Source organism: Musca autumnalis, unplaced genomic scaffold (assembly GCF_047663935.1).
Source record: "Musca autumnalis isolate F117 unplaced genomic scaffold, ASM4766393v1 scaffold_4, whole genome shotgun sequence".
In the NCBI taxonomy this organism is placed as follows: Eukaryota; Metazoa; Arthropoda; class Insecta; order Diptera; family Muscidae; genus Musca; species Musca autumnalis.
In genome coordinates this window covers 222,285,046-222,312,449 of record NW_027411977.1, presented here as the reverse complement: position 1 = coordinate 222,312,449, position 27,404 = coordinate 222,285,046, and positions in this window count along the sequence as shown.

Sequence of the window (27,404 nt, the reverse complement as noted above, 5' to 3'; positions counted from 1 at the left end):
GCCCTTAGGCGTGGATTTTTTAAATATTTTTTATCCTCCATCTATAGGCCCTTAGGCGTGGATTTTTTAAATATTTTTTATCCTCCATCTATAGGCCCTTAGGCGTGGATTTTTTAAATATTTTTTATCCTCCATCTATAGGCCCTTAGGCGTGGATTTTTTAAATATTTTTTATCCTCCATCTATAGGCCCTTAGGCGTGGATTTTTTAAATATTTTTTATCCTCCATCTATAGGCCCTTAGGCGTGGATTTTTTAAATATTTTTTATCCTCCATCTATAGGCCCTTAGGCGTGGATTTTTTAAATATTTTTTATCCTCCATCTATAGGCCCTTAGGCGTGGATTTTTTAAATATTTTTTATCCTCCATCTATAGGCCCTTAGGCGTGGATTTTTTAAATATTTTTTATCCTCCATCTATAGGCCCTTAGGCGTGGATTTTTTAAATATTTTTTATCCTCCATCTATAGGCCCTTAGGCGTGGATTTTTTAAATATTTTTTATCCTCCATCTATAGGCCCTTAGGCGTGGATTTTTTAAATATTTTTTATCCTCCATCTATAGGCCCTTAGGCGTGGATTTTTTAAATATTTTTTATCCTCCATCTATAGGCCCTTAGGCGTGGATTTTTTAAATATTTTTTATCCTCCATCTATAGGCCCTTAGGCGTGGATTTTTTAAATATTTTTTATCCTCCATCTATAGGCCCTTAGGCGTGGATTTTTTAAATATTTTTTATCCTCCATCTATAGGCCCTTAGGCGTGGATTTTTTAAATATTTTTTATCCTCCATCTATAGGCCCTTAGGCGTGGATTTTTTAAATATTTTTTATCCTCCATCTATAGGCCCTTAGGCGTGGATTTTTTAAATATTTTTTATCCTCCATCTATAGGCCCTTAGGCGTGGATTTTTTAAATATTTTTTATCCTCCATCTATAGGCCCTTAGGCGTGGATTTTTTAAATATTTTTTATCCTCCATCTATAGGCCCTTAGGCGTGGATTTTTTAAATATTTTTTATCCTCCATCTATAGGCCCTTAGGCGTGGATTTTTTAAATATTTTTTATCCTCCATCTATAGGCCCTTAGGCGTGGATTTTTTAAATATTTTTTATCCTCCATCTATAGGCCCTTAGGCGTGGATTTTTTAAATATTTTTTATCCTCCATCTATAGGCCCTTAGGCGTGGATTTTTTAAATATTTTTTATCCTCCATCTATAGGCCCTTAGGCATGGATTTTTTAAATATTTTTTATCCTCCATCTATAGGCCCTTAGGCGTGGATTTTTTAAATATTTTTTATCCTCCATCTATAGGCCCTTAGGCGTGGATTTTTTAAATATTTTTTATCCTCCATCTATAGGCCCTTAGGCGTGGATTTTTTAAATATTTTTTATCCTCCATCTATAGGCCCTTAGGCGTGCATTTTTTAAATATTTTTTATACTCCATCTATAGGCCCTTAGGCGCGGATTTTTTTAAATATTTTTTATCCTCCATCTATAGGCCCTTAGACGTGGATTTTTTAAATATTTTTTATCCCCCATCTATAGGCCCTTAGGCGTGGATTTTATAAATATTTTTTATCCTCCATCTATTGGCCCTTAGGCGTGGTTTTTTTAAATATTTTTTATCCTCCATCTATAGGCCCTTAGGCGTGGATTTTTTAAATATTTTTTATCCTCCATCTATAGGCCCTTAGGCGTGGATTTTTTAAATATTTTTTATCCTCCATCTATAGGCCCTTAGGCGTGGATTTTTTAAATATTTTTTATCCTCCATCTATAGGCCCTTAGGCGTGGATTTTTTAAATATTTTTTATCCTCCATCTATAGGCCCTTAGGCGTGGATTTTTTAAATATTTTTTATCCTCCATCTATAGGCCCTTAGGCGTGGATTTTTTAAATATTTTTTATCCTCCATCTATAGGCCCTTAGGCGTGGATTTTTTAAATATTTTTTATCCTCCATCTATAGGCCCTTAGGCGTGGATTTTTTAAATATTTTTTATCCTCCATCTATAGGCCCTTAGGCGTGGATTTTTTAAATATTTTTTATCCTCCATCTATAGGCCCTTAGGCGTGGATTTTTTAAATATTTTTTATCCTCCATCTATAGGCCCTTAGGCGTGGATTTTTTAAATATTTTTTATCCTCCATCTATAGGCCCTTAGGCGTGGATTTTTTAAATATTTTTTATCCTCCATCTATAGGCCCTTAGGCGTGGATTTTTTAAATATTTTTTATCCTCCATCTATAGGCCCTTAGGCGTGGATTTTTTAAATATTTTTTATCCTCCATCTATAGGCCCTTAGGCGTGGATTTTTTAAATATTTTTTATCCTCCATCTATAGGCCCTTAGGCGTGGATTTTTTAAATATTTTTTATCCTCCATCTATAGGCCCTTAGGCGTGGATTTTTTAAATATTTTTTATCCTCCATCTATAGGCCCTTAGGCGTGGATTTATAAGTGTTGTCGTTTATAAGTCGTAAAATAAATTCATATATTTTTTATTTTTTTGAATGTTTGGACTTATTTAAAAGGAGAGGTTACACAGATTTTAAGCAATTTGTGTGTACATAGGCTCGATTCAGTCAGCATCCGCTATTTACAACTTCTACCTTTAATCTTTCCTTTACAACATGCATTTTACATGCTTATAGAATTCTGTTCCTGATATCCTTAATTAATTGTTGATCATTTAACTTGTGTTTTTTTGTTGGGAGTTTGGTGCATACAATTATCTAACAAAACAAGCAAGTGGAACAGGATGCGACCAGGTCTAATTTGCATTCATGTTTTTCTTTTTTTTTTGTTTTACTTCCTCATGCTTCTATAATAAACACACAATTTTGTTTTTTTTTTTATTTTGTTTTGTAATTAAAATTTTTCATTTGAAGTTGTGGTGCGGGCCCATTTCAATGGAGTAACTACAAACCTGTGGGTACACAAGGAAACTTTGAAAAGTTGAAGTGTATGTTATGCTATCTACTACCTAAAAAGTTTGGAAATTTTGTGGGAAATAATTCATTTCAATAAATGATAATGAAGTTGTGTGTAGAAAAATCATATGCTAGGGCTATAAGATACCTGCAGCTTCATATTGGCAGCTGCTAATTAATGGGTTTTTTGTTTACGGAGACAACTTAGTGGATTAGAGCTGTTGTAATGAAAGCGTGTGACAGTCATCGATGTGGGGTTGAAACACCAGCGAAAATAATGAAGTTGTGTACATGGAATTTATTGACAGAAATATATGGGAAATAGTGGCTGAGAAAAGCGTCATAGCCGTAGTTAAACGACGATAAAAAATATTAAAAATCCACGCCTAAGATCCTATAGATGGACGATAAAAACTATTAAAAAATCCACCCCTAAGGGCCTATAGATGAACGATAAAAACTATTTTAAAAAACTCACGCCTGAGTGCCTAAAGATGGACGATAATAAATATTTAAAAAAATCCACACCTAAGGGCCTAAATGTGGACGATAAAAAATATTAAAAAAATCTACGCCTAAGGGCCCATGGATGGACGATAAAAAGTACTAAAAGTCCACACCAAAGAGACCATAGATGGACGATAAAAAATATTAAACAAATATAAATATTTCTATCCCAAAAATAAATAAAACCTTTCTTTAAAATAGTTGTTTTCAATTTCACTCCATTTATTGTGGATAATAAACTGTCAATCGCATTCTATGCAAGCTAACATTTCATTTCAAACAGAAACGGAAGTGAAACAAATAATCAAAATAGCTGCCTCGAAACAATTTCAACAGCGCCAAACTACTGTTGTTTGTAACAAAAAATAGTTCAGTGGGAGTTTTCCGTTACAAATGGATATTTGAAAAGAACTTGGCACAGAAAGATATTAGATTTTAGCGGAATTTGAAAATGTTTTCGGTAATATTTTTTGCGTTTATTTTGTAAACAACCCCACAAAGGAATTGCAGGAAAAACAACAAAGGAACAGTGAAGACGAAAACGACAAATGGACTTTAAAAAGACAACGTAAATTCTCAAATTGTAGAATTTAATGCTCACAGAAAAGCAGTAGGTGTTCTCATAGAAGAGAAGGATGTCTTGTTATAGAAGATCAATAAATCTTTTAATAGAAGACCAGTAGGTCTTCTCATAAAAGGTCAGCAGCTAATTCAGTAGGCTATTCATAGAAGCCCGGTAGTTCTCCTCATAGAATGCCAGAAATTTTTCTTATAGAAGACCGGTAGGTTTTCTCATAGAAGAGAAAGAAGGTCTTTTGATAGAAGAAGATAATAATAATAGTTCTTCTTCTATGAGAAGACGTAGTACAGAAGACCAGTAGATTTTCTTATAGAATTCTATCAGGTCTTCTTATAGAAGATTAGTAGGTCTACATGTAGAATATAAGTGGGTCTTCTCATAGAAGACCAACAAGGTTTCTCAAAGAATACCAATTGTCCTTCTCATAGAAGACCAGTAGGTATTCTTGTAGAAGACCAGTAGGTCTTCTCTTAGAAGACGAGTAGGTTATCTCACAGAAGATCAGTAGGTCTTCACATTAAAGACCAGTAGGCCTTCTCGTAGAAGATCATTAGGTCTTCTCATAAAAGTCCAGCAGGTCTTGTTCTAGAACACCAGGTTGGTCTTCTTATAGAATAATATTTTATTTCATTTCATTTTATTGTATTTTATTTTATTTTAACTAGATTTAAATGAAAGGTGCTTACACCTGGGAAGTTTTTGCGGATTCTGAAACTACAATGTTCATAGGTGAGAAAAATCAAAAAACAAAAAAAATCGGCGGAGTGATTATCAAATAAATCGCGGTCAAAGTTCACATTTTTAGGGCTTTTTTAGGTTTTCACGATTTTGCTTGGAAACCGCGAGTCGTATCTTGATGGGACTAAGAAAAATGTTGCCTTTATGACTTTTTCCTAGGATTTACCACTTTTGAGATATTGAAGTTCAAATTTGGACAATGGACTGACTGTATCGTCTTCTTATAAAACAATGCCATGACTGAAATTTCCCAACTTAAACTTATATATCTAAAAAATTGTACAGCTTAAGAAAAAATCACATAATCAATCTTGTAGAGAATTTTCACAGCTATAAGATTTTCTCAGGTCCCATATGGATAAGACTTGCCGTATTCATGCAAAAACGCGAACCCCTAACAAAAAACCTAAAAAATATAACCTGAGTTCTTTATCTCAAAAATGGTACAATCTGGGAACAAATCATTGACGTCAATCCTCTAACTACAACATTTTCCTTAGCTCCATTTCGATAGGACTTGCGGTTTCCAAGCAAAATCGCAAAAACGTAAAATAAACCTAAAAATGTGAACTATGACCGCGACTTATTTTAAAATCCCTACATCGATTTTTTCTTGTTTTTGGATCCAACAACATTGCTGTTTCAGAATCCACAAAAACATTCCAGATGTAAGCTGTTTTCACTTAAAATTAGTTAAGGCGCTCTGTGCATGACATTGTTTTATAAGGAGCCGATACAGTCAGTCCATTGTCCAAATTTGAACTTCAATATCTCAAAAATGGTAAATCCTAGGAAAAAGTCATAAAGGCTAACAAAAAACTTAAAAAATGTAACCTGAGCTTCTTTATTTCAAATATGGTACAACCTGGGAACAAATCATTGACGTCAATCCTCTAGAGAATTTTCACTACTACAACATTTTCTTTAGTCCCATTATGATACGACTAGCGGTTTGCAAGCAAAATTGTGAAAATCTAAAAAAAACCAAAAATGTAAAATTGATCGCGATTTATTTAAAAATCCCTCCGGCGATTTTTTAGTTTTTTTTTTTGATTTTTCTCATCTATGATCATTGTAGTTTCAGAATCCGCAAAAACTTCCCAGGTGTAAGCACCTTTCATTTAAATTTAGTTAAGGCGCACCGTGTTTTTTATTTGATTTGATCTTTATTTTGTTTTATTTTATTTTTTTTTGTTATTTTATTAAGTTTTATTTTATTTTATGCTAACGAGGGTATATGCACTTTCATACGGGCAAAATGTGCCTCATCAAAATAATGGTTTTAGCCCCCAAGTATGTTTGGACGAAATGTGTTTCAGACAATTTGGAGTTGATTTAGCCATGTCCGTCCGTCCGTCTGTCTGTCTGGCTGGAGCGCACGATAACTCTCGAACAGATCAACCGATTCGATCCAAAATTTGGCTTTCGTAATATTTTGTCCAAACTTAGTTTAAGTTCGAAGATGGGTTATATCGGTCCACTCCTTCCGGTACCTCCCCCACAAAAGTTCGAAAATGTTCCGAAAATTTGTGCGCATGATAACTCTTGATGGAAGTAACCGATTTAGCCCATACTTTGCACATCGTGAAATTTTTACTAAACTTATTCGAGGTTTCAAAATGGACTCAATCGGTCCACTCCTTCGGGTACCTCCCACACAAAATTTCGGAAAAGTTAAGTTTAGGACCTGCTCTCGAATCGCTTTGATTTTTATTGTAGCAAGATGTATTCACTGTCCGCCATACGATGGTACAGGTATCATCAGGGACAAGTCCATACTTCCTGAGCAAATAGCCTGAAAGCTACAAAAAGGTACAAAGATAAATCTCGAATGGATCTGCCAATTCGGTCCAAAATTTGGCCTTCGTAATATTTTGTCCAAACATTGTTTAAGTTCGAAGATAAACCATATCGGTTCCTCCCTCACAAAAGTTTAAAAATGTTCGGAAAAATTGTGGGCCTTATAACTCTTAAAGGGAGTGACCGATGTAATCCATACTCTGCACATCCTATTACATCTACCTGTGGTACCTCCCACACAAAATTTCGGATAAGTTCACTTTAAGACCTGCTCTCGAATCACTTTGATTTTTGTTGAAGCGATTTGCATTCGCTACCTCCATTACGACGGTAAAAGTTATTTCAGGGGCAAGTCTATATTTCTTGGGAAAACAGCCCGAAAGGTGTAAAAGACTCTATGCCACGATAACTCTCTAACTGTTCAACCGATTTGGTCCAACATTTGGTCTTCGTCATTTTTTATCTAAACTTAGTTTCATGGGGCAATACCGGACCACAACTTCCGGTACTTCTCTCCTAATAAAATGTGACTAAAATGCTAGGACGATATCACTTAAATTGGTCAAACAATTTGGTCCAAACTTTGGTTCTCCTAATATTTTTTCAAAATTTAGTTTAACTTCTAAAATGACCCATAACGGTCCTCCCTAAGGGTACCTCCCCCACAAAAGTTCAACATTTGTGTCTAAGTTCAGTTAATTCCTAATCCACATTTTTGTCGGCAAGTTCAAATGTTCAATAAGGGCCACAAAATTCTCAAGATACCCTAAATACATTCGATCTGCCGGTAGATGAAATTTTCACTTCACATTGCCTTATTTTGTTTGGTTTTATTTTTTGTTATGTTATTTTATTTTATTTTATTTTATTTTATTTTATTTTATTTTATTTTATTTTATTTTATTTTATTTTATTTTATTTTATTTTATTTTATTTTATTTTATTTTATTTTATTTTATTTTATTTTATTTTATTTTATTTTATTTTATTTTATTTTATTTTATTTTATTTTATTTTATTTTATTTTATTTTATTTTATTTTATTTTATTTTATTTTATTTTATTTTATTTTATTTTATTTTATTTTATTTTATTTTATTTTATTTTATTTTATTTTATTTTATTTTATTTTACTTTCTTGTATCTTATTTGGTTTTACTTTATTTTTTTATTTTATTTTATTGATTTTTATTTTATATGAATTTATTGTTATTTTATTTATATTATTTTTATTTTATTTAGCTTTATTTTATTTTATTATATTGTTTTTTATTTTATTTTATATTATTTTATTTTTATTTAGTTTTATTTTACTTTATTGTATTTTATTATAATTTATTTCATTTTATTTTATTTTTGATTTATGTTATTTAGTTTTATTTTATTGTATTTTATTTTATTTTAGTTTTATTTTATTTAGTTTTTTATTTTATTCTACTTTCATTTTATTTAGTTTTATTTTGCTTTATTGTATTTTATCTTATTTTATTTTATTTTATTTTATTTTATTTTATTTTATTTTATTTTATTTTATTTTATTTTATTTTATTTTATTTTGAAATTATGCAAATTAAAATATTTGTTTGGTTTACAGTTGTGGATGATTTTAAAAACTGTGTATTTTTTTAAAAATATTTTTACAATAATCGTGGATTTTTTTAAATATTTTAGTATAATCGTGAATTTTTTTAAAAATAATATAAGAATAAATATTTTTACAATAATAATGGATTTTTTAAATCTTATATAAAAATAAATATTTTTTATTTTTTATTTAAAAATAATATAAAAATAAATATTTATACAATAATTGTCGACTTTTTTAAAAATAATATAAAAATAAATATTTTTAAAATAGTCTTGGATTTTTATAAATAATATAAAAGCAAATATTTTTACAAAGTCGTGGATTTTTTAAAAATAGTATAAAAATAAATATTTTTACAAAATCGTGGATTTTTTAACAATAATATAAAAATAAATATTTTTACAAAAATCATGGATTTTTTAAAATAATATAAAAACACATTATTATACAAAATCGTGGATTTTTTAAAAATAATGTAAAAATAAATATTTTTACAATAATAGTGAATTTTTAAAAAATAATAAAAAATAAATATTTTTAAAGGACAAGTAGGTATACTTATAGAAGACAAGTAGTCTTCTTATAGAATAATATTTTATTTTATTGCTTTATTGTTATGGTTATTTTAATTTATTTTTATTGCATTTTCTTTTATTTTATTTAGTTTTATTTTATTGTATTTTATTTTATTTAATTTTATTTCATTTTATTTTATTGTATTTTAATCTTATTTTATTGTATTTTATTCGGGTTTTTTATTATATTATATTTTATTATATTTTATTTTATTGTATGGGGCGTATGAGTGTTGTCACAAGTCATTCGCTCCCAAAAACGATTTATTTTTCTGCTTTTGTTGTTTTTTTCTTGACGAGTTTATGGTAAAGGCAGATGTATCATCATTCTCTTAAAACTTTTACAAATTTTGGCATTAAAAGTCCTAATACAGATTGTTCCATGGTTAACAAATTAACTCCCTATCTCTTTGTAAATTTCTTAGAAAAACTGCCTAAAAATTTCCAAAGTAACTCTTCTTGAGAAAAGTTCTTACCACAACCACACAATGTTTGCTATTTTCTCTTTTTTCCTCTTCTTCATAATAACTATATTTGTTGTGGTTTTTTCCTCAACGTTTAAAAAAGTATTATGTAATTTAATGCCACCACTTAAGAAGCTTTTCGTGGAAAATGCCAATTAAAATATGAAACGTTTAAACTCTTCTCAAAAAAGGAACAATTTGTTTTATTTGAGGATCCGAGCAAAAATTTAACCAATTTTGAGGTGCCTAACATCATTCTAAGAGTTGTTTTTTTACATGCTTTTTTTATCTGGAATTGAATACAAAAGTTTGCTTAGATGGTCATCATCATTATCGTCCAACATTTAAATGTTTGGTCAAAAGTTGTTCTGATTTCTATGAATCAAACAATTGTGAATTAAAATAAAGCCAAAACAAACGGCATGTGGTGCATAAACCTTGCGGAAAATGAGAACACATAATGCAACACCATTCATTAAAATTGTATATAGAAAACCTCAAGTAATTATTTTATATTAAAACTGGAAATTTTTATTTTTTTATAAAATAAAAAAATTGAGAAAATAACGTCCCTAAGGTATGGCATGCAACACATGGACATGGAGGTACATGTGTGATTATAAGGGAGAAATGCAGAGTGACATAAGTCACAAAAGAAAATAATGAAGTTTGAACTTAGAAGGGCGTTAGGTCTTTTTACAGAAGAGAAGATGGTCTCCTCGCAAGGGGCAGAAGTTCTTCTAATAGAAAATCTGTAGATCTTCCTCTTTTCTTACAGAATGAGGCCTTCTTTTAGTAAACCATCATTTCTGGTTATGGATTAACGACTAAATTTAATATGATTTATGTGGCGTATGATTATTGCCATAAATAATGCGCTCCAAATAATACAAAATATATTATTTTACTTTATTTCATAATTTTCGACTTAGTCTCTTTGACCTTTTCTCCACTCATGCTCAATTGTGTATTAACACAATGGCTGGGCAAACTTTTATTTCAAATATGAATATTATATTTGTGTGACCAAACTACAACACAACACATCGCTCTTTGGGCATATGGGCAAACTGCAATTTACATTTGCAGCAACTTTTCCCACTTTCTCATTCATGACTGGGAACTGGTCCAGAATGCTGTGACTAAAAAAAAAACTAGTTCAAATGAATTTTTATTTCAAATCTAGACTAGAAAAATAAACTAAACACATGGCATACATGGTTACATATGTACAATGTACATATGTTCAAATAAGAAAACATACACATTTATACACATATACATCTCCATGTATTCATTGTGTGTATGCTCATAAGGACACGAAATTATGCAAATTAAAATAAATGTTTGGTTTACAGTTGTGGGTAAAAAACGAGCAATGAAAAAATGAAATTTTCTGTAGATTTTTTTATTTTTAAAATATTCTTAAAATTATGGCGGATTTTTTAAAAAGTAATATAAAATAAATATTTTTAAAATAATCGTGCATGTTATAATAATAATCGTGGATTTTGTAAAAATAATTTAAAAATAAATAGTTTTACAATAATAGTGGATTCTTTAAAAATAATATAAAAAAATATTTTTAAAATAATCGTGGATTTTTTTAAAATAATATGAAAATAAATATTTTTAGAATAATCATGGATTATTTAAAAATAATATAAAAACAAGTAAAAAGTAGTTGAGTTCGGCCGGGCCGAACTTTTTATACCCTCCACCATAAAATAGTCTTAATTATAATGGAATAATTAGTGTCCTTTCACAATTTTAGGTGGAAAAAATTTTCGACCGTGGATAGATACACCAATTGTCTTAATTATCAAATCTAATCTAAAAAATGTGTTCAGCCTGGTGAAAAATACCACATACGGGACTATATCAAAGTTTCAACCTATCTTTTTAATTTTTGGTGGAAAAGGTTTGTAACTGCAGAGAACCTCAAAAGTCAAATAAAATTGAGGGTAGTTCCATCAAACAATGTAGACCCTAAAAATGCCGAAAATCGGAAGGTACCGTTATATAGGAGCTATACGAAAAGATGGACCCATATTCACGAATTTTAGTGAAGAAGTTTCGTGATCACTAAAAATTCAAATGTCAAATTATAGCTAATTCGATTAAAAATTGTTGCTAAAATTCTCAAAATACTGAAAATCGGGAGGTATCGTTATATGGGGGCTTTACCAAACCATGGACCTATGTTGACGATGTTTGGTAGAGAAGTTTGATGACCACTGAGAACCTCAAATGTCAATTTACAGCTAGTTCGGGTGAAAATTGTAGCTAAAATTCTCAAAATACCGAAAATCGGGAGGTGCCGTTATATGGGGGCTATACCAAAACATGGACCTATGCACATATCCTTTGGAATATAAGTTTTTTGATCACTAGGAACCCTAAATGTCAATAATTCTGTTTAAAAATGTGACTAAAAACTTCAAAATACCTCAAATCGATATAGCTTATCATCGAACTTGACCTGCCTGCTCATCGACTCACGCTGATCAAGAATATATATACTTTATAGGGTCGCAAATGATTATCTCAATGCGTTACAAACGGAAAAACAAACTTAATATACCCTCCATACTACGGTGGAGGGTATAATAAATATTTTTACAATAATCGTGGAATTTTTAAAAATAATAATATAATAATATAAGATACCAAGCAACGGTCCTGACCGGTTTTAACATGGCAAAGCCCAGGATTTATATTGGTCCCTCTTTCATCTCAAGTGGACACTGACCTCCCCGTGGTGTCACCTGGGGAACTGCCTTTAACACCCGTTAAAGGTAGTGAGCTAACATGTGCCGCGAGTTCACCCATAAGAACGTTACAAACTTGGGTTTGGGCGTCGGGTTAGTAACCCTCCCCTAGAAAAAACAGCCTACTATGAAAAAACGAAAGAAAAGAAAAACAAACCCCTCTAAGGACCATGATCTGCGAATCTACACCTGGAATGTCCGCACTCTTTATAGAGAAGGTGCAGTCTTCGCATTGGCCGACGTACTTGATAAGTACAAGGCCGATATTACTGCCATACAGGAATACGATGGATTGGGAAAGGCGTCACAACAACACCTAAAGGTGACGCATTGTATTATAGCTGCCATGACGTAAAGCATGAGTTTGGTTGCGGATTTGTAGTTAGTCGGACACTAAAACATCTGGTATCCAGCTTCACTCCAGTGAATTAAAGACTTGCTGCAATTCGAATAAAAGCTAAATTCTTCAACATCAGCTTTATTTGCGCTCATGCTCCCACTGAAGAAAAGGACGAACAGACCAAAGATATATTTTACGAGCGCTTAGAAGAAACATATGACCGTTGCCCTGCCCATGACATTGAAATCATTCTAGGCGATTTTAATGCCAAAATTGGAAAGGAGAATATCTTTGGCCTAACAGTCGGGAAATTCAGTCTCCACCGTGAAACATCTGACAATGGTATGAGGCTGATAGACTTTGCAGCTGCAAAAAAACACGATGGTTAGCAGTACCAGATTTAATCATTTCGATATTCATAAAGGCATCTGGCTGTCTCCAGATCAAAGAACAAGTAATCAAATTGATCATGTTGTGATAGATGGAAGACATTCATCCAGCGTGTTGGATCTACGATCGTTCCGAGGCGCAAACATTGATTCGGACCACTACCTTGTTGCAGCAAAGGTACGTACCCGTCTAAACGTTGCAAATAAAGCACGAACAGACACAACGCGGAAGTTGGACATCGATAGGCTGCAAACACGACAGATAGCCACAGCATATTGCACTCAACTAGACCAATTGCTTAACGCGAGCACTCCTTGTCCCGATAACATATCAGCGCAATGGCAAAGCATTGCACACTACATGCAAACAGCCGTAAAATCCATATTTGGATACCAGAGACCTCCACCAAGGAAACCATGGTAGGATCAGGAGTGTCGTGCTGCCACCGAAGATAAAAATGCGGCATATTGGGCTACTTAACAATCCGTAGCAACGCGTAGCGCACGAGAGAGATACAGGAAGAAAAGGAGAGAGGAGAAACGTCTTTTCCGCAGGAAAAAGATAGAGATGGAAAAGCGGGAGTGTGAAAAAATCGAGATGTACAGGAGCCAGAATGAAGTCCGAAAATTTTTCCAAAGAGTCAAGCATCAAACTGATGGCTTTGGTACAGGCACATCCTCCTGTAGAGACCAGCTAGGTAATTTGGTAACTGATACAGATAGTGTACTAAGGAAATGGAAAGAACATTTTTCAATACTGTTGGTATCCAATAGCAGCGAAGACGACGAAGATACCACAGTCTCAATCCCAGAAGATGGTATTGAATGTATACCGCCCAGCCGAGATGAGATAAAGACAGCAATAAATCGGCTGAAGAATAATAAGGCAGCAGGAGCCGAGCTGTTCAAAACCGGAGGCGACACGCTGATAAGGTGTATTCATCAGCTAGTTAGCACCATCTGGCAGGAAGAACGAGTACCCGACGATTGGAACCTTAGTATCCTGTGCCCCGTCCACAAGAAGGGAGATAAGACTGTATGCTCTAACTATAGGGGCATAAGTCTACTCCCTATTGCCTACAAGATCGTGTCAGGGATAATGTGCGGACGACTAAAGCCTATGGTCAACGAGATAATTGGACCATACCAATGCGGCTTTAGACCTGGCAAGTCCACCATTGACCAGATATTTACCCTGCGGCAAATCCTGGAGAAGACCCAAGAGATGAAGATCGACACCTACCACCTTTTTGTCGATTATAAAGCAGCCTTCGACAGCCCGCTGCGTTCAAAGGTATTCCAAGCCATGTCTGAATTTGGTATCCCCGCAAAGCTCATCCGGCTTTGTAAAATGACTTTAACTGACACTAGGTCCTCAGTTAAAATAGGAAAGATTCTCTCCGAAGAGTTTGGTACCAAAAGAGGTTTCAGACAAGGAGACAGCCTTTCGTGTGATCTCTTCAACATCTTGCTGGAAAAGGTTATACAAGAGGCAAACGTCAAAAGAAGTAGCACAATCTACACCAATAGTCACATGTTACTTGCTTATGCTGATGATATAGACATCATGGGCCGATCAGTAAAAGAAGTAACTGATACCTTTATGAAGGTCGAAGGAGAATCTGCTAAAGTGGGTCTGGCGGTAAACGGTGAAAAGACCAAGTTGATGGTGTCGACGCGCAATGCGTCCATTGAGATCGGACCAACTGTTGAAGTTGGTTCCTATAATTTTTATCAGCTGTGAAATAAAAAGAAGAATTGTATTGGCCAACAGATGCTACTTTGGATTAAGTAAGCAGTTTAAAAACAAAGCCACATCTCGTCAAACAAAAATAACGCTCTACAAAACACTGATACTACCCGTGCTGATGTATGGCTCCGAAACCTGGGTACATGCGCAAGAAGACATGGCAGTGCTTGGTGTGTTTGAGAGAAAAATTCTTCGAAAGATCTACGGACCAATCTGCGTTGACGGTGAATACCGACGTCGCATGAACCACGAGCTGTATCTGCTATACAACGACATCAATACTGTTAAACGAATCGAGATGCAGCGATTGCGTTGGCTAGGCCATATCATAAGAATGAGCGATGATGAACCCGCTAAAAAGGCGTATAAATACTGACCGCTTGGCGGTGCACGCAGAATTGGCAGTCCAAGGAATAGATGGCGCAAACAAGTGGATGATGAGATGAAAAGGCGCGGTATTCCAGAGTGCGAAGCAACGAATAGAGAGAAATGGAGATCTTTTCTTAGTTCGGCCTATGGAACAAATGTTCTGTAATTGGCCAGCTGAGTAAGTAAGTAATATAAAAATAAATATTTTTATAATTAACAATTCATCAGTCACACTTATTCTTGAGCTCGAGTCGTCATAAAATTGGGGAAGAGTTCTTTGCTTCAATGCAAAGAACTAAGAGAACTGATGAGTCCAAGTGGCGTTGGACGAAACTAGTATTCTCTGCCATCCCCAAAAGTAATCAATTTTAACTACACCCACTTTAAACTTGTTGTTTTTAAATTTGAAAACAACAAATATGAGATTAAGCTTGACTTGCACACAAATAGTAAATATAATTAACAATTATTTTTTAAAAATAATATAAAAAATATTTGTACAATAATCGTGGATTTTCTAAAAACAATATAAAAATAAATGCTTTTACGATAATCGTTGATTTTTTAAAATAATACAAAAAAAATATTTTTACTATAATCGTGGATTTTTTAAAAATAATATAAATGTAAATATTTTTACAATAATCGTGGATTTTTTTTAAAAATAATATGGTAATTAATATTTTTACAATAATCGTGGATTTTCTAAAAATAATATAAAAATAAATATTTTTATAGTAATCGTGGATTTTTTAAAAATAATATAAAAGTAAATGTTTTTACAATAATCGTGGATTTTTTAAAAATAATATAAAATAATAATATAGAACAATTAAAAATAAATATTTTTCAATAATCGTGGATTTTTTAAAAATAATATAAAATAATAATATAGAAAAATTAAAAATAAATATTTTTACAATAATCGTGGTTTTTTAATAATAAATAAAGATAAATACATGTACAATAATCGTGGATTTTTTTTAAAAATAATATAAAAATAAATATTTTTACAATAATCGTGGATTTTTTAAAAATAATATAAAAATAAATATTTTTACAATAATCGTGGATTTTTTAAAAATAATATAAAAATAAATATTTTTACAATAATCGTGGATTTTTTAAAAATATTTTTACATTAATCATGGATATTTTAAAAATATTTTTTGCAATAATCGTGGATTTTTTAAATATTTTTATTTACAATAATCGGGTTATTTTAAAATATTTTTACATTTTTTACGTGAATTAAAAAAGTATATAACAATCGTGAATTTTTAAAAATATTTTTACATTAATCATGGATTTTTTTTAGATATTTTTACATTAATCTTGGATTTTTTTAAAAATATTGTTTTACAATAATCGTGGATTTTTTAAAAATATTTTTACAATAATATAAAAATGTTTTTACAATAATCAAGAATATTTTAACAATATTTTTAAAACAATCGTGAATTTTGTTAAAAATATTTGTACAATAATCGTAAATTAAAAAAAAATAAAATAATCGGGAATTTTGCAGAAATATTTTAACAATAATCGTGAATTTTTAAAAATATTTTTACAATAATCGTGGATTTTTTAAAAATATTTTTACATTAATCATGGATTTTTTTTAAATATTGTTTTACAATAGTCGTGGATTTTTTAAAAATATTTTTAAAATCATCCTGGATTATTTAAAAATATTTTTACAATAATCATGCATTTTTTAAAAATATTATTACAATAATTGTGGATTTTTTAAAAATATATTTAGAATAACAGTGGATGTTTTAAAAGACTTGAAACAATCGTGGAATTTTTAAAAATATTTTTAGAGTAACAGTGGATTGTTTAAAAATGTTTTGGAACAATCGTGAATTTCTTAAACAATTTTAGGAATTGCTATAATTTTCCTCCCTTCTGCATGCAATACCATAACTCTTCTTTAAGCTTTATTAATATCTCCACATTTTGACTCATTATAACTCTAAATGTTTTTGGGTTAACTTTTGTGAAACTTATTCCCTTTTTTTGGTCCTTTGTTGCTGTTAACATCAATTCCCTTAGTAGTGGAGTTTTGTTTTGTTAGTTCCGGTTGTTGCTAATATGACACAAGTGAAATTATGATAAATGCTTGCCCCAGGAATCTGCTCATAAAAAGAAGTTGGACCATGGAGTTGGAGATAGTTCCAAAAGACAATGGAAACTAAAATGTTTGAAATTTTAAATACAAACTGGAGTTAAATATGACCCTCTAGGTCTTTACATTGCCATGCTTGAAACACCATATCAGTATTCTCTTTGGCAGTCCAGTGCTGCTTTGTCAAACAAAAAATCTAATGAGAACTTTGGCGAGTCATAATGACCAAAGTTCTAACCAACAACAGACATGTTATGCTGAATATTTACCACAGAACCAGATCACATACATATTTTTTTGGAAAAACATACGCACATACACACACACTCAGCCATTCATACATTAACGTCGTGGACACATTGGTGACATGCTGTCACATTGCATACACGTTCTATGCCACATGTGGTCGGGAGTAGTGGTGAACTACATTTTTAATACATGCGGCACACAAACACACATAGTCACACACCCACACATAGCCATAGTTGTGTTATCTGCTGATTATGTGTATTCTTCTGGCTGAATACTAACATAAGCGTTAATATGTGACTGTGTGTGTGTGCATGGTTGGGTGCACGAGGCTTCCTCATTTGGACAATAGCGACACTAAATCAAACCCCATACAGGACAATCTGTTGCCATTTACATCAAACATCAAAAACTCAATGTGTCAGTCAGTCAATCAGTACTGCAGCTTCAAGAATGGAGGATGTAATTCCCTAGCTTTAATTAGAGTTTACTTTTGACGTGGAAGGACGTCTACTGTAAGAGGGGAAGAAGAAAATGCAACATATTTTCTTTAAATAATATTAAATTTTTTAGTAAATTTCCGTTCTTTTTCCACTTTAAACTGTCTTTAGCTTTTCCTTTAAAGCCAAAAGGAATACCCACCCAACCTCTTAATGCTGGAAAATTGACTTAAATTCCAAACATCAAGCCAAAGTGTGGGGATCTTAAAAATCCAATTTTAATTCTTAGAAACAACTTAATAGTCAACTATTCCCATAACAATAACAAGACTTACAACAACATCAACAGCAGGATGGCAAACTAACGACCCACATCACATCGCACATGAGGATACTTTAACAAGTTAACAAGGAAATGTCAGGGATGGAGTATCAAGGGCCCAAAATCAAACAAAAAGTAGATAGTTGTGTACAGGGTCTTAAGAAGTACCCAGAAAGATTGCTTCCTAAGGCACTTTCTCCCAAAAAGGGTGATTCCTAAAACACTTTCTCCCAGAAAGGGTGCTTCCTCAGACCCCTTCTAAAAGAATGTGTGCTTCCTAAGATCCTTTCTCCAAGAAATGGTGCTTCCTAAGACCCTTTATCCAAGAAAGGGCCTTCCTAAGAGCCTTTCTCCAAGAAAGGGTGCTTCCTAAGACCCTTTCTCCAAGAAAGGGTGCTTCCTAAGACCCTTTCTCCCAGAAAGGGCGCTGCCTAAGAGCCTTTCTCCTAGAAAGGGTGCTTCCTAAGAAACTTTCTCCCAGAAAGGGTGCTTCCTAAGACACTTTCTCCCAGAAAGGGTGCTTCCTAAGACACTTTCTTCCAGAAATGGTGCTTCCTAAGACCATTTCTCCCAGAAAGGGTGCTTCCTAAGAACCTTTCTCCCAGAAAGGGTGCTTCCTAAGAACCTTTCTCCCAGAAAGGGTGCTTCCTAAGACCCTTTCACCCAGAGAGGGTGCTTCCTAAGACCCTTCACCCAGAAAGGGTGCTTCCTAAGACCCTTTCACCCAGAAAGGGTGCTTCCTAAGACCCTTTCACCCAGAAAGGGTGCTTCCTAAGAACCTTTCTCCCAGAAAGGGTGCTTCCTAAGAACCTTTCTCCCAGAAAGGGTGCTTGCTAAGACCCTTTTTCCATAAAGGGTCTTGCTAAGAAAGGTTGCTTCCAAAGACCCTTTCTAATAGAAAAAGGTGCTTCCTAAGACCCTCTCTCCCAGAAAGGGTGCTTCCTAAGACCCTTTCTCCAGAAGAGGTGCTTCTTAAGACCCTTTCTCTCAGAAATGGTGCTTACTAGGACCCTTTTCCAGAAAGGGTGATTCCTAAGCCCTTTTTCCTAGAAAGGATGCTCCTTAAGACTCTTTCACCGAGAAATTCTGCTTACTAAGACCCTTTATCCCAGAAAGGGTTTTTCCTAAGACCTCTTCTCCCAGAAATGGTGCTTCCTAAATCTTTTTCTCCCAGATAGGTTCTTCCTAAGACCCTTTCACCCAGAAAGGGTGCTTCCTAAGACCCTTTCTAAAAGAAAGTGTGCTTCCTAAGACCCTTTCTCCCAGAAAGACCTTAGACCCATTCCCCCAGAAATTGTGCTTCCTAAGACCCTTTCCCCCAGAAAGGTTGCTTCCTAAGACCTCTTCTCCCAGAAATGGTGCTTCCTAAATCTTTTTCTCCCAGATAGGTTCTTCCTAAGACCCTTCCACCCAGAAAGGGTGCTTCCTAAGACCCTTTCTAAAAGAAAGTGTGCTTCCTAAGACCCTTTCTCCCAGAAAGACCTTAGACCCATTCCCCCAGAAATTGTGCTTCCTAAGAACCTTTCTCCCAGTAAGGGTGTTTCCTAAGACCCTTTCTCCCAGAAAGGGTGCTTCCTAAGACCCTTTCTCCCAGAAAGGCTGCTTCCTAAGACCCTTTCGCCCGGAAAGGGTGTCTCCTAAGACCCTTTCTCCCAGAAAAGGTGCTTCCTGAGACCCTTTCTCCCAGAAAGAGTGCTTCCTAAGGCCCTTTCTCCTGGTGATTCTTAAGACCCTTTCGAGATAAAAGGGTGATTCGTAAGACCCTTTCGAGATAAAAGGGTGCTAGCTGAGGCCTAATTCTTGGAGAAAGGGTGCTTCCTAAGACCCTCTTTTAAAAGAAAGGGTGCTTCCTAAGAACCTTTCTAAAAACAGCTGTGCTTCTTCCTAAAAACAGCTGTGCTTCCAAAACCCTTTCTAAAACAAAGGGTGCTTCCAAAACCCTTTCTAAAATAAAGGGTGCTTCCAAAACCCTTTCTAAAACAAAGGGTGCTTCCAAAACCCTTTTCTAAAACGAAGGGTGCTTCCAAAACCCTTTCCAAAACAAAGGGTGCTTCCAAAACTATTTCTAAAACCCTTTTTAAAACAAAGGGTGCTTCTTAAGACCCTTTCCGGGAGAAAGGGTCCTTCCTAAGACCTTTCTTATAGAAGGGGTCCTTCCTAAGACCCTTTCTTATAGAAGGGGTCCTTCCTAAGACCCTTTCTTTTAGAAGGGGTCCTTCCTAAGACCCTTTCTTATAGAAGGGGTCCTTCCTAAGACCCTTTCTTATAGAAGGGGTCCTTCCTAAGACCCTTTCTTATAGAAGGGGTCCTTCCTAAGACCCTAAGCTTAATAAGACCTTTTCTTAGAGAAAGGGTGATTAATAAGACCCTTTGGAAAAGAAAGGGTGCTTTCTAATACCCTTTTGAAAAGAAAGGGTGCTTCCTAAGACCCTTTTGGAAGGAAAAGGTGCTTCCTAAGACCTTTTTGGAGAGAAAGGGTGCTTTCTAATACTCTTTTGAAAAGAAAGGGTGCTTCCTAAGACCCTTTTGGAAGGAAAAGGTGCTTCCTAAGACCCTTTTGGAAGGAAAAGGTGCTTCCTAAGACCCTTTTGGAAGGAAAAGGTGCTTCCTAAGACCTTTTTGGAGAGAAAGGGTGCTTCCTAACACCCTTTTGGAAGGTAAGGGTGCTTCCTAGTACCTTTTTGGAGAGAAAGGGTGCTTCCTAGTACCTTTTTGGAGAGAAAGGGTGCTTCTTATGCAAATGACCTTAAGAAGTACCATTTCTTCTGGTACGAGCTTTAAGCCTTTCTAGTAGGAATGCTGACTTTCTTCTAGAAAAGGTCTCAAGAACCTTTTAAGCGTCTTCTCCTAGAGAAAGGATCCTTAGAAATACAATTTCTTAACGAAAGGGTCATTAGTAGCACTATTTGTTAGAAAAAGGGGCTTAAAATCACCAATCCTTTCAAAAAGGTTCTTAGGTGGTACTTTTCCATAGCAAAAACTTTTTTAGAATCAGAGAACAGGTCCTTAAATCTCTATTTCTTAGAGAAATAATCTTTAGAATCATGCTTTCATAGAGAAAGGTTCTTAGCATCATTAGAAGCGGTCTTAGAGTTGCCCTTTCTTAGGGAAGGGCCCTTAGAATCGCCCTTCCATAGAGGAGGTGCCATTATATAATATAGAAAAGTGTCCCTAGAAGAACCCTTTCTAAAAGAAGGGTCCTTAGAAACGTTCTTTCTTAGAGACTGGGTGGTTCGAGCACACATTTTTTGGGAGAAAGGGTCTTTAAAATTTTCTTTGAGTCCTTCCCTGCTTCTATTCCCAATCAATTCAGCATGACTAGATAGCTATGCCAAACATTGATTAAATTCTTGACCATAACAATTTACTGGCCCCGCAGCACCAAACCACATATGCTATGTGTTTTCCTAACAGAACTTCGAGCTAAAAGTTGTAAAGTACCCAATTTCAAGTTCAAATCAAATATAATTTTTCCTGCAGCCTCACATGGAGGAGAAAAGACTTAACCTAAGCGGAAAACACGCACACATGAGCGACTCGTTAAAAACTAAATTAAATTCTTAGTAGAACAACAATACAAATACAACAACAAGTTTACAAGGAGACTTGCTGGCGATAACAGGAACAGGAAGTGGAACAACACTTGAAATAAACAATTTATTTTTACTACCACTAAAGGCATTTTAATGGGATGTGGGCCACACACACACCCAGACACACATAGCCATACCTCCCATAAGATCCGACCAGCTACTTTGAAATTCTTTTTAAAGAAACCATAGTTCAAAGAAAACCTTAAGAAAGTAGAAAAGGGGGAGGGGGAACATATGTGTGTAGTTGCTTGATTGTGAGGGAAGGGCAGGGGGGGGTCTGGTATGGCCTTAAAAGGATTTTGGCTTTAGCTTGTGGTTTTCCTATTCCATAGTTTGTAATAAAGTAATTTTTTCCATGGCTTGTTTGGTAATTCCCAAAATCTCACCGCAACAAATACAACAACAAACGCAGGGGCTTAACATACCCAACATTTAGATGATAGGTAAATCCTTTTTTGTTCGGTGGGGGGAGGGGAAAATTTTAAATCCACTTTGGCAGCATCAATTGTATTGTGAGAGCGGAAAGGTTGGTGGGTCTATCAATAAATTGGTTTTAAGGACAAGGACATTGATGTTTTTAGGCAAAAAAGGTAAGCCAAGTAATCCCCAAAGCCATTTGCCTGACTAACAACTGACAAATCAAATTTTGAAAATAAAAGGTGGCTTCAATAAATACAGTTATTCGACAAAGGATATCAAGGATGTGTGAGAGTTGCCTAGGATATAGTTTCCAATTCATAAAATATGTAAAAACAGGCTTAGTGCATTACTTTGCCTTTGAAGGTGGATGGCTAAATTTCTAGGCAAAAGCCAAAAGATTTGCAGTCAATGAAGATTTGCCAATAATCCCAATTTCCATTCCGGGCCACTGTACTTCAAAGAAGTTGCCTTGCCTTTTGTCAACTCCCAAGGGTGTGGAATAGGGTTAGAAACACATAAGCCTACATTTATGACCGTAACTGATATAATATCATCAATATTTGTGACAAATGTACACGTGGAAACTATTCCTTTTCCTCCCCTTCACTTTAACACTTAGAAAATGACTTCTAAGTCAATTTACCCACATTGAAAGTGGATTTTGTTGTTAGAGGCAATTTTAACAATGAAATCATTTGACAAACCAATTTTTATTTGTTGCTTTTAGACGAAAAAAAAAGATATTGGGTATGGGGGTCCGAACGCCCCTCTAGTCTAAGCAAATATAAAAATCTCCATTGTTTCGAAGAATTGAAAACAGATTTTCATTAGGTATGTGTGGCCATAAAAGTTCCATACCAATGTATTGGAAACAAATTTTTTATTTGTGGTTTATATCCATATAGCGGTGATTGTGGGCTATTGACAGTGGCTTCCATTTTCTTCTTTTATTTCAAGAAGAAAGTCTCCTTAGAAATGGTCTCTAGAAGCACCCTTTCTTTAAGAAAAGGTCTCAAGAAGCACCCTTTCTTTAAGAAAAGGTCTTTAGAAGCACCCTTTCCTTATGAAAAGGTCTTTAGAAGGACCCTTTCTTTAAAAAAAGGTCTTTAGAAGCACCCTTTCTTAAGGAAAAGGTCTTTAGAAGCACCCTTTCTTTAGGAAAAGGTCTTTAGAAGCACCCTTTCTTTAAGAAATGGTCTTTAGAAACGCCCTTTCTTTAAGAAAAGGTCTTTAGAAGGACCCTTTCTTTAAGAAAAGGTCTTTAGAAGCACTCTTTCTTTAAGATAAGGTCTTTTGAAGCACACTTTCTAAGAGAAGGGGTCTTTTAAAAGGGTCTTTTGAAGCTCCCTTTCTCTTTGAAAGGGTCTTAGGAAGCACCCTTTCTTTGAGAAAGGGTCTTAGGAAGCACTCTTTCTCAGAGAAAGGGTCTTTTGAAGCACCCTTTCCTTGAGAAAGGGTCTTTAGAAGCAGCCCTTCTTTGAGAAAGATTTTTTTAAAGCACCCTTTCTTTGCGAAAGGTTTTTTTAAAGCACCCTTTATTTGCGAAAGGGTCTTAGGAAGCACCCTTTATTTGCGAAAGGGTCTTAGGAAGCACCTTTTATTTGCGAAAGGGTCTTAGGAAGCACCCTCTCTTTGCGAAAGGGTCTTAGGAAGCACCCTTTCTTTGAGGAAAGGGTCTTAGGAAGCACCCTTTCTTTTCAAGAGGGTCTTAGGAAGCACCCTTTCTTTTCAAAAGGGTCTTAGGAAGCACCCCTTCTTTTCAAAAGGGTCTTAGGAAGCACCCTTTCTTTTCAAAAGGGTCTTAGGAAGCACCCTTTCTTTTCAAAAGGGTCTTAGGAAGCACCCTTTCTTTTCAAAAGGGTCTTAGAAAGCACCCCTTCTTTTCAAAAGGGTCTTAGGAAGCACCCTTTCTTTTCAAAAGGGTCTTAGGAAGCACCCTTTCTATTCAAAAAGGGTCTTAGGAAGCACCCTTTCTTTTCAAAAGGGTCTTAGGAAGCACCCTTTCTTTGAGAAAGGGTCTTAGGAAGCACCCTTTTTTTGAGAAAGGGTCTTAGGAAGCACCCTTTCTTTTCAAAAGGGTCTTAGGAAGCACCCTTTCTTTTCAAAATGGTCTTAGGAAGCACCCTTTCTTTTCAAAAGGGTTTTAGGAAGCACCCTTTCTTTTCAAAAGGGTCTTAGGAAGCACCCTTTCTTTTCAAAAGGGTCTTAGGAAGCACCCTTTCTTTTCAAAAGGGTCTTAGGAAGCGCCCTTTCTTTTCAAAAGGGTTTTAGGAAGCACCCTTTCTTTTCAAAAGGGTCTTAGGAAGCACCCTTTCTTTTCAAAAGGGTCTTAGGAAGCACCCTTTCTTTTCAAAAGGGTCTTAGGAAGCGACCTTTCTTTTCAAAAGGGTTTTAGGAAGCACCCTTTCTTTTCAAAAGGGTCTTAGGAAGCACCCTTTCTTTTCAAAAGGGTCTTAGGAAGCACCCTTTCTTTTGAAAAGGGTCTTAGGAAGCACCCTTTCTTTTGAAAAGGGTCTTAGGAAGCACCCTTTCTTTTGAAAAGGGTCTTAGGAAGCACCCTTTCTTTGAGAAAGGGCCTTAGGAAGCACCTTTTCTTTGAGAAAGGGTCTTAGGAAGCACCCTTTCTTTGAGAAAGGGTCTTAGGAAGCGCCCTTTCTTTGAGAAAGGGTCTTAGGAAGCACCCTTTCTTTGAGAAAGTGTCTTAAGAAGCACCCTTTCTCAGGGAAAGTGTCTTAAGAAGCACCTTTTCTCAGAGAAAGTGTCTTAAGAAGCACCCTTTCTCAGAGAAAGTGTCTTAAGAAGTACCCTTTCTCAGAGAAAGTGTGTTAAGAAGCACCCTTTCTCAGAGAAAGTGTCTTAAGAAGTACCCTTTCTCAGAGAAAGTGTGTTAAGAAGCACCCTTTCTCAGAGAAAGTGTCTTAAGAAGCACCCTTTCTCAGAGAAAGTGTCTTAAGAAGCACCCTTTCTCAGAGAAAGTGTCTTAAGAAGCACCCTTTCTCAGAGAAAGTGTCTTAAGAAGCACCCTTTCTCAGAGAAAGTGTCTTAAGAAGCACCCTTTCTCAGAGAAATTGTGTCAGAGAAGTGTCTTAAGAAGCACCCTTTCTCACAGCAAGTGTCTTAAGAAGCACCCTTTCTCAGAGAAAGTGTCTTAAAAAGCACCCTTTCTCAGAGAAAGTGTCTTAATAAGCACCCTTTCTCAGAGAAAGTGTCTTAAGAAGCACCCTTTCTCAGAGAAAGTGTCTTAAGAAGCACCCTTTCTCAGAGAAAGTGTCTTAAGAAGCACCCTTTCTCAGAGCAAGTGTCTTAAGAAGCACCCTTTCTCAGAGCAAGTGTCTTAAGAAGCACCCTTTCTCAGAGCAAGTGTCTTAAGAAGCACCCTTTCTCAGAGAAAGTGTCTTAAGAAGCACCCTTTCTCAGAGAAAGTGTCTTAAGAAGCACCCTTTCTTTGAGAAAGGGTCTTAGGAAGCACCCTTTTTTTGAGAAAGGGTCTTAGGAAGCACCCTTTTTTTGAGAAAGGGTCTTAGGAAGCACCCTTTTTTTGAGAAAGGGTCTTAGGAAGCACCCTTTCTTTTCAAAAGGGTCTTAGGAAGCACCCTTTCTTTTCAAAATGGTCTTAGGAAGCACCCTTTCTTTTCAAAAGGGTTTTAGGAAGCACCCTTTCTTTTCAAAAGGGTCTTAGGAAGCACCCTTTCTTTTCAAAATGGTCTTAGGAAGCACCCTTTCTTTTCAAAAGGGTTTTAGGAAGCACCCTTTCTTTTCAAAAGGGTCTTAGGAAGCACCCTTTCTTTTCAAAAGGGTCTTAGGAAGCACCCTTTCTTTTCAAAAGGGTCTTAGGAAGCGCCCTTTCTTTTCAAAAGGGTTTTAGGAAGCACCCTTTCTTTTCAAAAGGGTCTTAGGAAGCACCCTTTCTTTTCAAAAGGGTCTTAGGAAGCACCCTTTCTTTTCAAAAGGGTCTTAGGAAGCGACCTTTCTTTTCAAAAGGGTTTTAGGAAGCACCCTTTCTTTTCAAAAGGGTCTTAGGAAGCACCCTTTCTTTTCAAAAGGGTCTTAGGAAGCACCCTTTCTTTTGAAAAGGGTCTTAGGAAGCACCCTTTCTTTTGAAAAGGGTCTTAGGAAGCACCCTTTCTTTTGAAAATGGTCTTAGGAAGCACCCTTTCTTTGAGAAAGGGCCTTAGGAAGCACCTTTTCTTTGAGAAAGGGTCTTAGGAAGCACCCTTTCTTTGAGAAAGGGTCTTAGGAAGCGCCCTTTCTTTGAGAAAGGGTCTTAGGAAGCACCCTTTCTTTGAGAAAGTGTCTTAAGAAGCACCCTTTCTCAGGGAAAGTGTCTTAAGAAGCACCTTTTCTCAGAGAAAGTGTCTTAAGAAGCACCCTTTCTCAGAGAAAGTGTCTTAAGAAGTACCCTTTCTCAGAGAAAGTGTCTTAAGAAGCACCCTTTCTCAGAGAAAGTGTCTTAAGAAGTACCCTTTCTCAGAGAAAGTGTGTTAAGAAGCACCCTTTCTCAGAGAAAGTGTCTTAAGAAGCACCCTTTCTCAGAGAAAGTGTCTTAAGAAGCACCCTTTCTCAGAGAAAGTGTCTTAAGAAGCACCCTTTCTCAGAGAAAGTGTCTTAAGAAGCACCCTTTCTCAGAGAAATTGTGTCAGAGAAGTGTCTTAAGAAGCACCCTTTCTCAGAGCAAGTGTCTTAAGAAGCACCCTTTCTCAGAGAAAGTGTCTTAAAAAGCACCCTTTCTCAGAGAAAGTGTCTTAATAAGCACCCTTTCTCAGAGAAAGTGTCTTAAGAAGCACCCTTTCTCAGAGAAAGTGTCTTAAGAAGCACCCTTTCTCAGAGAAAGTGTCTTAAGAAGCACCCTTTCTCAGAGCAAGTGTCTTAAGAAGCACCCTTTCTCAGAGCAAGTGTCTTAAGAAGCACCCTTTCTCAGAGAAAGTGTCTTAAGAAGCACCCTTTCTCAGAGAAAGTGTCTTAAGAAGCACCTTTTCTCAGAGAAAGTGTCTTAAGAAGCACCCTTTCTCAGAGCAAGTGTCTCAAGAAGCACCCTTTCTCAGAGAAAGTGTCTTAAGAAGTACCCTTTCTCAGAGAAAATGTCTTAAGAAGCACCCTTTCTCAGAGAAAGTGTCTTAAGAAGCACCCTTTCTCAGAGAAAGTGTCTTAAGAAGCACCCTTTCTCAGAGAAAGTGTCTTAAGAAGCACCCTTTCTCAGAAAAAGTGTCTTAAGAAGCACCCTTTCTCAGAGAAAGTGTGTCAGAGAAGTGTCTTATGAAGCACCCTTTCTCAGAGCAAGTGTCTTAAGAAGCACCCTTTCTCAGAGAAAGTGTGTCAGAGAAGTGTCTTAAGAAGCACCCTTTCTCAGAGAAAGTGTGTCAGAGAAGTGTCTTAAGAAGCACCCTTTCTCAGAGAAAGTGTCTTAAGAAGCACCCTTTCTCAGAGAAAGTGTCTTAAGG